Source organism: Botryllus schlosseri, chromosome 5 (assembly GCF_051294905.1).
Source record: "Botryllus schlosseri isolate E-star chromosome 5, Bs_hap1, whole genome shotgun sequence".
In the NCBI taxonomy this organism is placed as follows: Eukaryota; Metazoa; Chordata; class Ascidiacea; order Stolidobranchia; family Styelidae; genus Botryllus; species Botryllus schlosseri.
Window position 1 is genome coordinate 22513721 of NC_137240.1, and position 13811 is coordinate 22527531.

Below are 13811 nucleotides of genomic sequence, written 5' to 3' on the forward strand. Positions count from 1 at the left end.
AAACACCACAGGTAACTATGACTTACAGCCTATATATATGTAGGCGAGTTTCTGTTGTTAAGTGATTAGTTGGTTCATCTATTTTGCTTGATTAGGCTATGGTACCATAGGTCCCCCACCCCATAAATATTGTAGTTGACTTGAAAATAGTCCACTCGAGGATGGTATTGATTCGAAAAATATATGCCATTTTATACCCTGATACAAGTCCTATACTTCACATCAAAAATTATGGAGATGTTGTTAGTCCGGAAGGTGATATAGAAAAGTGCAATTGTCGATCCAAATTTACTTTGCACCCCCTAAAACGTAAATCATTTGTCACAGACCCCATAACTCACGCAGGTCGAATTTTCTTTGCATGTGAGGAAAGATTCTGTCAGCATGTAATTGTAGACAAATTCACGGAGTGTAATCATGGAATTATCATGGAGAATTTTTCAAGTATTTTCGGTCACAGTGATCCATCGGTACCACATCTCCCCCTTATGTAGCCTACGGCCGCATTCCACGACATAGTCGTGATGTACTAACTGGACTCTAAATACCCGCGTTTAACTGTCCTGTGTCCATGTCCATTTCCCCAGAACTCCAGATCGGTCTATTTATTCATGTCGGCTTACTTTACGCACCGAAATCACGAGTGGTCATGTCATAAATAGTTGCTGGGATTCGATATGGTCGCGCGCATATTTTCAGATTAACGATAGAATATCGTCATTATTGTTAGTAGTTTCACATATTACTATCAAACATTTATCCTTTCTTAGCCCATTTGATCAGATTTTGTATTAGATGTGATGAAGTGTTTTTGTTCAGAATATTTGGGGCAAGTTATAAATTAAGATGGATCTTCGAGCGGGCCAATGGTTATTATTCACTTTGTTGCATGCTCTCATTTGTTGACCTTCCATCAGGATTGTCATAATGTCGGTATTATGATGGTAAAATATTGGAATCGCCCAAACGTACCAGAAAAAAATTCTTTCGTGAGGAGCACACGATTTCAAGTTGGTATTTCTATACGATGCGCATCATTCTCCTCCTTGTTCACATCGGTACTGTTGGGCTCAGATTGCAAAGAGCACTACTGTATTAAAATCGAAAATGAAGTCGTATTGCATCACGAGCAGCGCAAAGAAAATCAAGTTTAATTAAAATGTCTCTATCATTCAGGAGTAAATTCGTAAATTAAATTTGCATGCGACTGCCGACAACACATTCTAATAGAATTTACATACTCCCTTTTACGGCCGCAGGTTGGCCACCCTTTAGTAGTGGGTTGCATTCAAGATGAAAATGTGTTACATCGTGAAAATATAATTGAATGTAGTTAATAAATTTAGGAATTTTATCCAGATACAGTTCAACTATTAATGAAAACATTTCGTAAAAACATGAGAGTGACAAAATGATCGGCTTATTCATTGACTGAATTGTATGCGTAGCGTCGACTGCATTAATTAGGGAAATATAATCTCATCAGAAACGAGCGATATATCTATATATACATATTCAGTTCAGGAATCCACCACAAAAATTCGAAATTTCGCGTAATTGCCTCATCCGAAGCGACTATGTATAGGCAGTCATGATTATTGTGGGCATTTTTCAGATTACATCTTTGGCAATTTCTACCACGCCATGAACTCATATTTATAGACTCGAATTAACCATGTAAAACGCTTCGGTTTGGTGTTTCGTATGAAACGGAAGTCATAAAACATGCACTTTGTCATCAAACATCAAGATTAAAATCCGAATTGAAAACAATGTTGGAGATCAAATTTAACCGATACGAAACCGAGTACTTCTTCAATAGCTAGTTTCAATAGTAAACAGTTCTTTAGCAGGAAGAAATCATCTACTTCAGTGGTTCTCAACCGGGGGTCCGAAAAAATACCCTAATTTGTATTTTTAAAATTAAAAAAAAAAACTCACGAGGCAGTTTCGCTTCATAACTGTTAAAACCCCAGGACTCAAATAAACAGATGATCGTCTGGATATGAAATATTATACTGTCCTAACTCATTTTAATCGTCAAATTGCCAATAGCCTACTGTACTTATACATACATTGCTGTTTAGGGGTGTTTTGTTGGGGTTATGAAAATGTTTGTTTGTCTGCTGTGATATACATAACCGCTATCCCGGAATGACTTAAAGATGAGCTGCTAGATAGAAATGACTAGGCTGGACGTTATGTGTTAAAATTAATTTCTCAATATTGGTGCCATATATGTTGCGATCATATCCGAAGGTTTCGTCAGAAGCGTTACGCGTTATTGTGACACTCTCAGCAAAAAGAGTGTGTATTCACACCCAAAGGGCCGAATAGGCTGGTACACGAAGACACATAGCAACTTGAATTTTATTGCGCTTACTTATCCTACTCCGCTACATGTATACCTTCCTACGTTCATATTTGCATGAATAATTTGGATTAAAATGTTGTTCTCGATTTATACCGCGGTATAAGTCTCGGGTTTAGGATTTTGTTTGGTATGCCCAGAGTGTATTTTCACACCCGTAGATGAAGGGTGGTACAGAGATAGAAAGATACACTCTTTTCGTTAAGAGTGCACATTCGCCACCCCCTGTCATCGTGGAAATGCACTAGTTGATATCAAATCGAGGGATCAAACACGGCTGCGTTGAGGCTACAGAATTCGCTGGGAAATAATAAAAGTCTTCCAGTTTCTACATGAATAGTATGATGTTTATTTCAAGAAATGACATTTGGTTGCTTTTTATCAGTATCCCACATTAATTATGTGCAGAAGACAGATGACGGTTGCACGATAATTGCGCTAAATATTTAACTAAAACTGGGGGTCTGTGGGGTCCGTGACGGACTAGAAGAGGTCGGTAAAAACAAGAAAGCTGAAGATCACTGACCTGCTTCCTAATAGAATAATATCATCTACTTCCTAATCGATGGATATCGCCTATTTACTAACCGCTTGACTGACAAATCAACAGAGGAGCAGTAAATCCAGATTTAATCAATGGACTTTTTGGCCTCTAGCCTAAAAATTCCATTCACCGTTCATGGACCCCCTGTATGGAAGTCCTCAGGTCCCCTGAAGAATTCAATTTAGGAATTCTGCTATAAACACATGTTTTTTCACTTCATACAAACTCCTGTAAATTCTTGATGACGTTTTTATCGAAAACGTTAATGAAAACCTATATTTACAATGAAATAGTATGTTCATTATCGTTCATATTAAATGAACCCGAATATTTTCGGCTGACATTCGTCAGGGGTGATCGTCAGCAACTATTAGAGAATTCAAAAGAAGATCGTACATCAACAATCGTATCACAAAATAGGACGACATAGGCAATGTTCTTTCTAATTCTCTACTAGTTGCTGACGATTACCCATGACGAGCGTCAGCCAAAACATGGCCGAAAATATTCGGGTTCATTTCAGTATGAATATACTATTCACTTGTGTACTGAAGTTTTTAGCACCGAAAATTTACAAAGATAATTATATTTGGCTTTTAAAGAATTTTATTTTTTGCATTTGCATCCCGAAATGTCGAAAATAACCATCACGATAGGTGTGCGCTAAGTTGACGCTAGTCTAAATGCAACGCATAACAGATTTTACGCAAAAGTCACTTTTGATATGTTTTGATATTGGCGGCATATTGTACAGATCGTATATCGTGATCATATCAGCTAACGATGTATTAAGTTTTAAGGCTGTCACTTAATGATCCGGGTAGTAATTTCCTTACCCATATCGGATATGTGTAGATGTGCTCTAAACTAGAAGGAGCCTACCGCATAACAGATATTACACAAAATTTGCTATTGATTTGTGTTTATTTTACCGGTGTTCTATCCCTGTTTGAGAGACAAGATTTCGTATGGTATATCTTGAATATGTCAGCTAACCATGTACCAAGATTCGAGGCTGTCACTGAATGATGACGGTAGTAATTGCCTCATCCATATCGACTATCTCAGGGGTCGGCAACCCTGGCTTGGCGCTATTTACATATAAACGTGGATTTTTTTTTAAATATGGATAATGTACGGAAATGAGACAAGCCGTAATAGTACTTTGAGTACACGCTGATGTCACGTCACAATTGGAATAATTTAGCTCCAGTTTAGCTTATATCTATATATAAGCCTACAGAAAACAATCTTTAGTAGAATATCAAAGCACATTGAATATAACGAAGCATAAATAGAGAATTAGAGAAATATCATCGACCAGAATTACATAGCCTATAACCATTATAGGAATTATAAAGGTTTCGATGTTTTTATAAATTTGTGACATTCCAGACAAGCGAAGCGTTAGAACATCACGCTATGCGACTATTGCATTTCATATGGTCGCTTACCACTTCATGATACTGATAATGTTGACAGTTATGTGTGCGTATACAAATAAAATAGATTGACCTATAAGGTCTATGAAACATGCTTTACTGCTATCAATATGGATACACGATATAGGCTAACGCACATGGATTCTTAACATGAGACGGGTATTATTTATCAACACTTCATCACGTGGACCAGAATACACCAAACCTCTTAGTAGGCTAATACACTTCGTGACTCTGGAGCAAGATAATATAGCCTTAACAATTACTTACGAAGAAAAGACCAATGAGAAAACATTTCTGAAGCTCACTGCACAATGAGTCCATGCATTGAGAACGAAGCATTGTGAAGTAGAACCTTACAAAATCACGACATGACTTCACATTGTAGGCACATAATCAGGCCACAGGCCATGCGATTCTCATTGAATAGGTGCATCTTTCAGAAATCGACTATCTTTTATAGTACCCAATCTTTTTCTCACATGTAATGTGATATTGACAACCGCTCGAGCGTTTATTTGTTGCAGTTACTGGAGATCCAATGAGATGACAACGTTTGTAGCAACCGTCGAATAGTTGCCTAGCTACTGGTCGGTTTCTTTATCGTGTCCTCATCTTTAGCACTTTGACTGATTAGTGGATATCAAACAAACACTACAGGGTTGCCGTACACAACCGATAGGTGGCCGAAACGACTCTGTAAAGTATATCAAACGAGCACACATCTTTACCGACAATCAATCCAATCAATCGCAACGACAGCAATAACTTTAATACCCCAAAATACCCTGTTTACGTATAATTTATGAACTTTAATTATAGTGCGACGTAGTGACGTATACAACATTGTCAGAATGAAGCAACACGGTGTGTAAGCACAACTTCAGTGTTGCCAGCCAACCACTGCTACTGTTGAACGTTCGTTCTCGATCTTGGCAAGCTACTTAGTAAGGACAGACACTTTACCCGAGAATGTTAGGAAAGTATCTTTCGTTGTACTACAAAACTATCAATTATTTGTGCGATAATACGTGATGTAACTACAGGAATTTTTCATAGAGCCAGATTTCGATAAAATGAAGTTTTTTCATACAAAGCCGAAGTAGAACAACTTTACAGGGAATACTCTTGTTACAGATTTTCGAAAACGACAAATTGATATTCATCGAGTCTCAACTTGCTCATCTTCAACAAGTCGCTGAAACCATTTAAATCAGTGGTTCCCAAACTTTTTAGGTGTGAGGGCCAAATTTAGAATTTCAGAGTACGGACGGAGCCGCACGAATACTACGGCTATGAAACGGACCCAAACAGTCATCATGACTATCTCGGAGTAGTTTTATTGCCCCGGCGAGATTTCAAACCTGTACACTGTTTATTGCTACTTATCTGCTGCATTGGGTGTCCGTTGGGTGAATCAGCTTTTCTCGCCTAAACACGCGAAGCGCGAGAAATTTCTTTAGTTTCATGACTGAATCGGTCAATATGATCGGGAATTGCATGCTTTGCTATCAATTTTCATCCTGTCTCTGTTCACGTAATCTGATTTAACGGTAGAGCTGAGTGAGATGTGTTTGAAAAGGTATTGGTCCCCTCAATAGTAAATAAACATCTCCGGGGGTATACCCGTTGGCAGGAACGTAGCAGCACTTCTTCAGGACCTCGGGCTCCAATAGGGTGATAAACTGACCCCGCATCACGTTGTTCGCTTTTGCCACGAAATTCAAGTTGTACTGTTTAGTGAGACAGCGCGACGCGCGAATATTTCGATGATTCATGATAAAATCGGTGAATAAGATCGGGAATTACATGGTTATCCTCTTTGCCCACGTAATCAGATTTACCAGTAGAGCTGAGTGAGAGGTGACTTTGAAACTGCAGACCCCGTAAAATTAAACATCTTCGGGCGGGTGAAACCCTGGGTATGACTTCTTTACATGATGTTATTTCGTGACCTCGTGTCTATGCTATATCAAAAAATGTAGAATTGCCCAAACCTACTAAACTAAAAGATCACACGATTTCAGATTGACATTTCTTCATTGGCATACAATTTTCTTACCTGCGGGATGGTATTTGTCTTGTGAGGTTCAGATTGCCAAGAAAAGAACATTCGGCGCCAGTCATTTAGGTGCCTATATGGACAATTAAACCTATATGTATTTTGTATATATAACGAAGTTTTTCGTATTTCGAAGTTTTTGATCAGCATAAAAGCAGTCCGTGACGGCCAAGTCTTTCTCGCTGCCTATCGTTCTGACACACTTCTTGGAGTCCCATGTTATATGGCCTAAAACTTTATAGGTCTTGGTGCGTTGTGGTGCCGTCATGGCCAACGCTGATATGCCCATTTCTATAAATCTTGCGTATTTTTTCTTTGGGAAGAGTACCCAATAATCAAGATATGTGGCAAATTGAAATCGCGCCAGCGCGAAACTTTTTCGATAAAGTTGCATAAAATGTCAAAATATACTCTATAATTTATGCTAATTCACGTAATAATTTTGGCCCCCGTCGAGCTCGGCCCTCCTCAATTGGGGGGTTTGGGCTACGACAGTTACGGCCCTGACTAATGAACTACCAATTATGCTGCTTTTAGTCGGCTAAGCAGTATGCATCTCGGCGTATTCAGCCGTGAGTAAGGTGTTGCACACCTAGTTATCATAGGGTAACCATACGACCTCTTTTAAGATGATTTGTCCTCTTTTTTGATTTTTTTTAAAGTTTCCTCGGAGGACGCTCAAATGTCTTTTTTTTACGGATTTTGTTTACATATAGGGCCAAATTCGACTGATATACATTAAGTCAGCACTGTAGGAACGCTACGGCGGCTATTTCGGGAGCTGGACCTTTTTTTCAGTCAACCACCTGTTAATGTGAAAGAAAAACTGTTTTTTCCGGGAGTTAGCCTCTTTTTCTTTTTTAGTCAAGCGACCACGAAGTGGTAAAAATTTACCAGTTTTTCATGATTTTCCTTCGGTTTTGAAAGTTATCAATACTTATTTATATCAATAGTATAGCTACTGCTCGTTCAACTGGAAAGTTAGGGCACATTGCAGTGAAACAGCAGTGACGTAACGTTAGCAGTCTATACTACAAACTTTCCTGCAGTTCTATAATTAAAAGCTACAGAGGCCAAGCCAAGCAATAGCATTCTATAATTTTTTTTGAGTCATAAATCGATTTCTTAACATATTTTTGGGGCCGCAAGAAGGCTATCTGGGGGCCGCGCTTTTGAATCACTGATTGAAACACTTCCTTCACCCGCAAGGTATGTATGCAGATAGAAGATGGGTGCTTTTTGGTAACCAAGGCATTTCGGACCATGTCTATTAATTAATGGGGCAATATGTCGCTAGGGGACAATGTAACAGAGTCCATCAGTGATTGAGCCGCGCAAAGTGTTTTCAATAGTGAGCTAAGGGATAACGGAATATTGTGTATGATTGAACTAGAAGACTAGATGAACCCTAGGGCATGCGTATGAGCGATTGCATTATCGAACAAAATGCCCAATCGTCTCTCGTTGATTACATGTATTAAACCAGTGGTTCCCAACCTTTTTCGACTCATCGCCCCCTTTTGAAGCTTCAAACCGATCATCGCCCCCCAAATATTGGGAACCGAAAAATGGGTACACAAACTGGGATCACCGGCGAGTTGACTAATAATAAAAAAAACCCAATCTTCGGCTCGACTTCGTAATTACACTTTTACAGCTAAATTTTCGTGAGTTGACAAAAAAAGTTATTTCTCCAACTTGATTCCAATCAGGACCGTGACAACACTTCGTCAGCCCCCCCCCCCCCAAAAAAAAAAACGTTGGTCTTGGGCCCCTATAGAGTGATAAACCAAACCCGAGACCCCCCTCGGCCAGTGGACTTTTTGTCGCTACATATTAGCTATACCCTATTTCATGAACTGTTTGGTGAGTCACCGTATTTCGCCTAAACGCGTGAAGCGCGACAAATTTTTATAATTCATGTTTTAATCGGTCAGTATGGTCGAGAATTCCATATATATTGCTATTAATTTTTTCAACCTCTCTCTGCTGACGTAATCAGATTTACTGGTAGAGCTGAGTGTGGTGTGTTGGAACAGGAAGACCCATAAATAATAATAAACGACTTCGGGGGGACACGTTGTTATATTGACTTCGTTGCATGATGCCTTTTCGTGACCTCCTATATCTGCTATGTCAAAATGTATGGAAATCGCCAAAACCTACCAAACTAAAAGACACACATGATTTCAAATTGGTATTTATTAACTGGCAAATAGATTTTCTCTGCGGGATGGCATTTGTCCTGTAGGGTTCAGATCGCCAGAACAGGAACATTCGACACCAGCCGGTCATCACAAGGGCATTTCTTTTCGGCGAAGGTCTTCTCGCTGCTGATCGTTCCGGCATACGTCTCGGAGTCGTATGTTACGTGGCCTATAACTTCATACGTCTTGGTGCGTCGTAGCGCAGTAAAGGCCGACGCCGAAGTCTCCATTTCCATAAATCATGCGTATTTTTGTTGTGGGACGGGTACCCCAAAATAAGTTAGATGACAGTAATAAATTTTCATGAAAAAGTTGCATAAATTTCTTAAAAATTACTCTATAAATTATGTTCATTCACGAAATAATTTTGGGCCCTCTTCCAGATCGCCACCTCAATTGGGGGGTTTATGGCGCGGCAGTTACGGTCCTGACCCCATATAGCCGTTTTACCGCGCCATCGCCCCCTTCGTTGTTTTCGCCCCCTTCGTCCGTTTTGCCCCCCTATCGCCCCCTTCGATATTTTCGCCCCCTAGACCGCCAAATCGCCCCCTGCGGGGCAATATCACCCACGTTGGGAACCACTGTATTAAAAAAATGTCCAACGTCTTGCATTTTGGGATATAAATCCACAAGTCTAACATATTTGGCGAACCTGCAGGACACTTGCCACGGACCGGCCGTTGAGAACCACTGATCTGGCGGAAGATAAAAAAGAGTTAATTTGGTCATCAAAGTAATTTGTTACTACCGCAAATGGACACAGCCGATAAGCAGCAGCGAGTTTCTTGAGGCCTTGTACAACAGTGGTCCACAGGGCAAATGTATTGCTCAACTACGAAACCACTTGAACTTAATTTGTTGGAGACGATATGGCAATTTATCACGAACCGATCTCTAGTATGTGAAGCTTATATTTGTTACTGTTGTTTACTCACCAGTCTTCTCGATTGGCTGAAGTGGAAGAGCGTTACAGCAAACACTGCAGAGTACGTATATATACAATAATAGTTTCAACTTTACAGACTACGCCTGTCAGAAATTATCGGAGGACTAAAAATAAATATGGTTCAAGTCTCAAATTGTCCATCTTCAACGAGCTGCTGAAACCATTGAAGTACATCCTCCGCACTCAAAGTCATTATAGAAAAAAAAATTCATCAATTATAATGATAGCGCATGTATATTTATTGACCCGAGATAACACTCGACTTAACACAAGGCAAACGTACGAAAGTGTAAATTTCCAATGAGAAGATTTTATTTCGACTAAAACTGACTATTAGTGAGCCTGATGCTACCGCAATAATACGCAAATGAACGTCTCCCACGAAGAGAGCGATCACAAGGAGTATATATTCTGCTATGTAAATATAGTGTGTTGAGCTATCATGTTTCAACTTGCCAGCAATTTATCAATGCGATGGGATATGTGACCAGACAATAGATTACAACAGATGATTTTTGATTGAACCGTCAGTCACTTTGCTGTGGGGTCATGCTTGAAAATGAAACTAGCTGAATGCTGTAATCAATTGTGTTTCAAATTAATTTTCAATTCAAAAGTAGATGTACTGTAACGACCTGATCCTCAGCTTAATGGTCCCTATCTGACGAGAAAAATGTGATGTATCTTATCACAGATACATAGCTTTTGCGGGGTACATGCCACCATATTTTTGTCGCAAACGAATGCTCGCTTTTCAACACGCTTGAAAATACACTTGACATCTTGAAACAGTTTCCGTTCTTGATTTCGTTCCAATTTCAGCACGAGTTCATAGGTATTTGTCAACATCTAATTAGCAGCGAATGGTTATACTTGAGAAGTCGCTGCCAAGCAGAGCTGTGATGAATCGAGTCGGATATTATCGTCGATCATAAAGATGCAAAAAATACTTTACTCGACCCGAGTTAATTCGCGTATTGACTCGACTCGTGCTCGACTCATGGGGCATGACTTGACACATTTTATATGACTTATTCGAGACTCTCATATCAGGACCGACTATTGCAAATTGGCCACGAAACTCTTTTATCTGTTTGAATAAACATGTTCATAGTCGGAGAAATAAGCATAATACGCATATGAAGCCTTCAATATACCCTAAAAGTTTAAAAGCAGTGAGTTGAACCTGACTGTAACTCGCTACTGAACAGTAAATACCATGAGTTGAACTCGGACTCGTGTTTCAGCGCTCTGACTTCCTGAATTGGAATCGTACCTGACTCGGCGGTGAATTGAAAATGACTCGACTTGTCTCGAGTCGAAATAATAAAAGTCAAGTTGACATGTGATCGGAACCTAGTGACTTGGTTGCAACACTGTGGCCAAGGTCATGCCCGTGACAGCGATATTATCCGTAATATTCATCCGGTCTTCCTGGAAATGGTACCGCCAATCCAGATCCTGACGGATCAGGGCGCTGGTCCAACATGCCAGAAGACTGCTCAGTTTACCAAAAACTCGTGACTTGTGCAATGTGCATATTATGAACTGTAGCTACAAACATTATGCCTGGGTTGTAACCAAGTCACAAGGCTCCGAGTCACAAGTCAATCTCACTATTTTAAAGTTTTGACTCGAATCAAGTCGAGTGATTTTTAATTCACCTCCGAGTCAAGTCTGAGTCCTAGACACCAAGCAGAGGGTCGAGTCCCGGTCATGGTATTATGACTCGAGTCTTGGTGTAAGTCATTGCGTTGACTATTCAGTTGCGAGTTGAAGTCTTGTTAAAACCACAGTTTATAACTCAGTTGGGTGATATCAAATCGTTCGCATATAAAATATACTAATTTTCCTAACTTTTAACAGTTTCTGGTCGCATGTTCAAGTACCAGCCCCAATAAGCGAAATAACAGCATTGTGGTTTACTGGTTACTTTTTACTATTCTTCGAAATAACAATGAAATGTCAGATCTTTTGTGAAGCTTGCAAATACGAGATATTTAACATCATGGAGGGATGGAACGGTCATAGGGATAGTTGTAGACACTGTTATATTGAGGACTGTAGAAACAAGCATATTGCTGATGTTAGGCACATGGTGAAGGAACGATGTGACGTTGCCGGTAGTGGTGACGCCAATGAATAACTGAGGAACTGGTCTTGAACGAAGAGGAAGTGTGGGAGGGCGAGAAGTGTGACAACTCTGACCGCCTGATGAGGGTGATCAAAAATCGGAAAACGAATAAGAAACTGAATGTTCTAATCGAGATAGAGCCCCGACTAGATGGTGGGCCGACTATACTTTGTTGGTTATGAATGATTCTTTTGCCTGAGCAGGGTCTCTGTCATTGCTCGTTTATGTCGCTGTTTCTGGGTCAGTATTGTGACTGTAAGCTTATGATCGTGGGCTGTGTGAGTGCTTCCTGCGTTAAAGATTTTATACTATTTGCTTCATCGCTTAGCAGGACGGATTCGGACCGAGAGACGTAGGCCTACGTGGGCTTTTCATGGTGTATATCAGTGCTTCGCAACCTCTTCAATCAAAGGGACAAATATTTCGCGGGGAAAAACATCATAAAAAGCAATAACGTTCCGGTGTAAAATGACAAAAGATGTCGCAGAATTGGCAAGATTATTGCTAACAAAATAAAATAAATAAGTCATTAACCTGCGTCGTCACTCTTCATGCTCAGTCCCGGTTCTGATGAGGTGACTAGAAAAGGTTCAACACCTTTGAATTAACCTCACGATCACGGCTTAATTGGATGAGTGATGATCTTTTGTTTAGTTATCACCTTCTCAAATGCTACTACATGTGGAGTGGACAAAGTTATTGGCGGTGCTGTTGGCCCCGGCTTAATTCTGGGCAGTAGCAGTTCCATATCATAGAATGTTTTCCTAAGATTCCCCTCTCCTACGTCGTTGTGCTCACAGTTTTCTGAGAAAGATCAAGGTAAAACAAAAGGAAGAGGATGAAAAGAGCGAGGTAGACCAAAAAAGGAAATACGAAGACAGAACATTGGCATCAGGTTGAGGGGTGCCAGATTGAGAAATGAAACCCTATTTGATCTGTTTGACATCCCGCTATTTGTTCATTGCATCGCATGATACATTGTGTGTCAATTGACCGAGTACAAATAACACAATCGCCGACTAAGCCAAACTCATAATTTGGATTACCAAATTTTATTTATTCGTCGACCATGTTTACCACATTTTCTCGCGGTACCACTGAGCAGTCCAATTGGCTCACTAGTGTGCCGCGACCGCGACACACCGGTTGATACCCGCTGCTGTAAATGGTGTTTCGATACGAATGGCCATTTTGCGCTAGGTCGCTTTTTTTTTATCATTTCTGAGCTGACGAGTTATGGCAGCAGATATGGCTTGAGTAATATGCTGCTTACGTGATCAGAAAGCGAATATACGGACATAATTTTCTCTATGTCATCTATCCAGCCACTGCCAGGATAAGATATGTTAGTGTGGCAGCCCTCGTGCGCCCCCTATCTGGGTTGGCGCCCTTGTGATGCTCTAGTGATTTCATGCTAGGCGTGTCTCTTCTTGTGTTTGGTCTCGTCGCTGTTGGGTTGTTGAGTACGACTGAGTGAATAAACTTCCTATCTGAGCAAAGGCCTCTACATTGGCGAGCACGCCAGGACCAGAATGGATAGTTCACCTCAGTCGTTAATTTCCGAGGCCAGACAGATCGAAGAAGAGATCAAGTCGCATCAACTAGAAGTGCTGCGAACGAATATTGAATACCTCGAACTGAGAATGACCAACACCGAAAGTAGAGTATCGGGACAGATTGAGCGCATCTCAGAAAAAATTCTACTTGCTGTCGAAGAGATGATCGACCGAAAAATGCAAGCGTGGGAGACCAGGATTCTTTCGTTAATGAGAGAAATGCAACGTACTGTACCGGAACAGACTAGTTCTGACGACATGGGCAGTGTTGATCGTCCATGTGTTTCTGTCCCGGATGGCATAAATTCCAACGATACCATATTTTCGAGCAGCAAGAAATCAACTGAAATACCAGTGCCTGGTAAGCCTATTTATCTGGAATCGAAAACGCCAAATGTTCTACCTAATAAGTTCAGTGGAACAACGGACGTTACATTGGAAGACCATCTAAGCCAGTGGTTCCCAACCTTTTTCATCTCGTGCCTCCCTTGGCCGAAATTTTAGCCGAAATTCCCCCCTTAGGATAAATCTGCCCGATGATAATTAGAA

General features: G+C 40.4%; 1 protein-coding gene across 1 annotated transcript in view; it reads right to left on the bottom strand.

Moving 5' to 3' along the window:
• LOC145439415 (uncharacterized) overlaps positions 1 to 13811 on the bottom strand; it is a 90346-nt gene that overhangs the window by 23560 nt on the left and 52975 nt on the right. The window lies entirely within an intron of this gene.